At 44.6% G+C, this 4,051-nt stretch overlaps 1 long non-coding RNA gene across 1 annotated transcript; it reads right to left on the bottom strand.

The window, feature by feature from the left end:
• Nucleotides 1-273: 273 nt before the first annotated feature.
• Nucleotides 274-3,489, bottom strand: LOC127293370 (uncharacterized). Its single transcript, XR_007845718.2, has 4 exons — nucleotides 3,232-3,489; nucleotides 2,488-2,572; nucleotides 1,838-1,950; nucleotides 274-983 (listed from the first exon to the last, which is right to left on the bottom strand). It is a non-coding gene; the product is annotated as an uncharacterized lncRNA (long non-coding RNA).
• Between the last annotated feature and the right edge of the window lie 562 nt (nucleotides 3,490-4,051).

Below are 4,051 nucleotides of genomic sequence, written 5' to 3'. Positions count from 1 at the left end.
TTTACTTCTGCAAAAGCAACTTAGCTCATGTGTGACAACAATAAAAATTGCATGAAAATACAACTTAGCATATGTTTGAACCAACAATTTATTGTCTTTTCGAAGCGCCATTGCAACAACTCTAGTGTCACGGCAAATCGGTAGGCAACTTCACGACAATGGTACACAACTTCATAACAGTGATGCTAGCTAACTTAGTACTACTGGTAGATAACTTAGACACAATGATAGACAAGTTTCAATGATGATGCATAACTTTACCATCCATTGCATTTGGTGGATGCTATAGTTGCCGCACTATTTAAACAATTTGTTGTCAGTAATGTTTTAGTTGCGTCATCCCCTACTAGGTTGCACCTAGAGAAGACACAATTGTTGCACTCCTTAAAAATAATTAATTGCTCACACTTAGGCGTAGAGGTATGGAACTTCACAGGTAGGACAAGCAACTTTACAATAGGGGTATACAAATTAGTAATAGTGAGTATACAACTTAGCAAACACGTGAGTCTATAATTCATTGTGTAAGATTACAACTTATCTCACATGCGGAACCAATAACATCGCCGATAAAAATACAACTTAGAAGATGTCCGAAAAAACAATTTGTTGTCTTTGTGGCAGCCAACGCCCTGAGGTGTAGCTCCACCTCGATCAACCCCGGCATGTGATGTGTGCCACGACACGAGGCACAACACTAGAGGCCCCGTGTGACAACCAATGGAAAAGCGACATAACGGGAGGAAAGTACTAGCATCTCCTCATACCTCTGAGCATAGTGCATACATGAAAAAAACTATGATGAGATTCAAGAGTCAGTAAAACTACAATGGGATTGACACACAAGCATGAATTTTTAATGCTAATTTTACAAAGGACTTGTTTAAGGCATCAACACTCTTAGATGGTATTATGTGCACAAATCAGGCCAGCTGTACATACTTCCCAAGTTTTATGCTTCATCTTGCTTAAGTTCCAACAATCTGCAAAGGGAAGAAAACCAAGGAGCATTATGGCCAGGATATTAGAAGTTGGTTACAAGCGCTGCAACTTAGCTACACACAAAAGGCAACTAGGTAATCTGATAACTACAACTTTGTGGCATGACAAACTGCAACTTAACTACACCACAAAAAACAACTAGGTAATATGATAACTACAACGTCATGGCCTGACAAACTGCAACTTACCGACACACAAAAAGCAACTAGATAAGCTAATAACTACTTACCTGCATAGGAAAAAGGGACTAGGAGATCTGAAAACCTACAACTTAGTTAGATCCACTACCCATGTACGTGCAGATAACACACAAATCATCTCGTAGTAACAAAGTGGTTTGAGAACGGGGTAATTAAACAACATAGATTAAATGATGGAAAGAATTCAAATATGCTAAATAAAACAACTTAATTATATTCAGTATACAACTGAGGGGATGAAAAAAGGTAACTTCGTTTAAAATCATTAATGTACAACTTAATTTTCACGAAATAACAACTTAGTGCGATAGCAAAAAGCAACTTAATTAAATCAGCATACTACTTAGGGGAATTTGATAGTACGTCAAAACTTAGATTAAAATGATGGAAACAACTTAAGTATGCTGAATAAAACAACTTAGTGCATATTACCATTCAACTAACATTGATCTTGGAAACAACAGGGAGGGTTGCAGCAGCAACTTAGTTAAATAGCCAGACCTTTTGTTGGACCCCAAACCAGATGCAAAAACAACCCAAATAGAGGTATTTGTGGCCGCAACTTAGTAGCAACATAGCAGCAAATTAGCAGTAACTTAGTAGACTTAGCAGTAGCTAGTTAGCAACCTGCTTACCAATAACCTAGCAGTAGATAGGTTCACCTTGGTCACTGGTGTTTGGTACTGATAGATCATATCTGCTGCCGCACCCCATCTCTCTGTACACCTATGGATGTCTTAAAATAAAGCTGAAAAAAATTCAGCAAAAAAGAGAGTATGTATTACATTCTGTGGTAAAAAATTAGTAGGCTGTGTCTCATTAAAAATCGTGCATTAAAGAGTAAGAAAAGGTAACAGCTTTAAAAAAATTGTCCAAAATGAAAATATGGATACATTTTGTTCAAAACTTTATGCAGCTGCTCTCCATGTTTGTGTAATTGTTTTACATCAGTTCTGCCGGAATAAATTAGTATGTTCAAATGTTTGTTTTTCGGTGGAATTTGATTTTGTTCTTTTTCCAAAAAATAATTGTGACCTGGACCTTAATGAACCACCTATAAAATGCATGCAACTAATGCCACCTGCAACTCATCTAGTTCGTACTGTCGGCTAAACTCAGCTAGTCATCGACAACTTAGCAAAAAAGTACAAATACCGAGACAAGAAATCATCGGACATTATTTGTATGCTACTTGGCTACCAGGACAGCAGTAGCTCTAAATTTCCAGAGAGCATTCTCATTTCAGAAAGGTAAAGGTACCAAGGGAGAGAAATAGAACACCAACCTGTGTGCACCGTAGGAGTTTCGCCTCAGACTTGAGCACCAGTGTAGCATTTTGCGCTGCCCAGCAGCATGGATGTGACCACTACCTGCAAATTCAGTAGAAGAATTCAGCATGGATGTGACCACTAGTCAAAGCATCTACTATTTCCAAGAAAAAAAAACCGTCCAATGGAGTTGCTAGGGGCAACAGTTCATGCCAATCTCCATCGCAAAAAACATGGAGTACGGGGAAACACACAATAAAAACGCTGGGGGTTATGTCTGCGGGGTGAAATCTATCCTACATCTCACAAACTGTATATAGCTCGCTAGTTTAAAACCAAGTGCTGCAGGTGGAGAAGAGACGGCGCCGACCGTGCACGGTATAGGTGGTGGAGGAGGCGCATGGCCGGGAGCACTGAATGCAGAAACCCCATCCGCCCAGCACCACACACACACGTCCTCCCTCTCCTCTCCCTAGAAGGGGAACCAAGATTTGTAGGCCCCAGTGAGCTTGTGATGTAGGGGAGGCCAGGAGCGGTGCTGGAGATCTCGGGAAGTAGGGGAGGGAGAACCGCCACGGCAGAATTTCACGGAAGAGATCTGGGGTGCGAGTTCGCCGGGGACTCGGACAGCTGAGGTGTCGGGAGATTGGTCGATCAGGGGGAGGAGCGCGCCGGTAAATCCCCCGTGGTGCCCCAATCCCCAAGCCAGGGCGGCGAGCAGTCGATCCTGCGGGAGAAGAGGGGGGGCGGGCGGCCCTCACCGTCGAGCGGGAGGAAGGTGCGGGGCGCAGTAGCGCTTGCCGATGGAGCGAAGGATGTGGAGGGGCAGGGCGATGCTTGCCGGTGGAGCGGCGGAAGGTGATGGGCGCGGCGGCGGTCGCCGGTGAAGCAGAGGAAGGGGGATGAAGGAGGCGCGCCCGCGCCGGGTGTGCGGAGTTCCGTGAAGAACTACCGGTTTTCTCACTTGCTGTCGGAACGACTCGCGCGACCATATTCTGATCCAGTCCATCGGACGGTCACAAAGCGAGGGCTCGGCAAAACAAACCGGCCACCGTGCACTTATTAGCAATTGGGTAAGAACAATAGGTGTGTTCCTTTGAACCCGATGGATCCTTCTCCCCTTTAAATAGGGCGAGGTTGATTTTAATCCATGTGCAAACATACATGTTGTGGACCGTTGTTGTTGTGCTTCTTGTCCTCTCGGTCAGAGCCTTGTTGACATCACAGTGACATTTATCATTTGCGGCAAATATTTTCACATTTATGTTCTACTCGTGGATTGGATTTGGACAACTAGCAAGGAGAGAAAGGGTGCCTCTTCGCAGGGCCTGGAGAGAGCCTGCTTGACGTGACACTAGTACAGGACAGTGTGGCCAGTGTTAGTCGCCAGTCGGCCACGTACCAGCAGATGACGCCGACGAGCTCTATAGGTTGGCGAGCGAACGGATGATGAGGCTTTGCACCATGGCGACTCGGTCAATTTGTCTTATGGGGTATGTACCCGTGAGTGGCGTGGTCGATTTGACTGTCCTTTTCCCAGCCACACGCGCCGCGTCGCGCCTAGACGCTAGGTTCAGCAAG

This window comes from Lolium perenne, chromosome 4, assembly GCF_019359855.2.
Source record: "Lolium perenne isolate Kyuss_39 chromosome 4, Kyuss_2.0, whole genome shotgun sequence".
Lineage (NCBI taxonomy): Eukaryota > Viridiplantae > Streptophyta > Magnoliopsida > Poales > Poaceae > Lolium > Lolium perenne.
The sequence above is the reverse complement of the archived record's forward strand: the minus strand, read 5'-3'. Positions and strand labels throughout refer to the sequence as shown.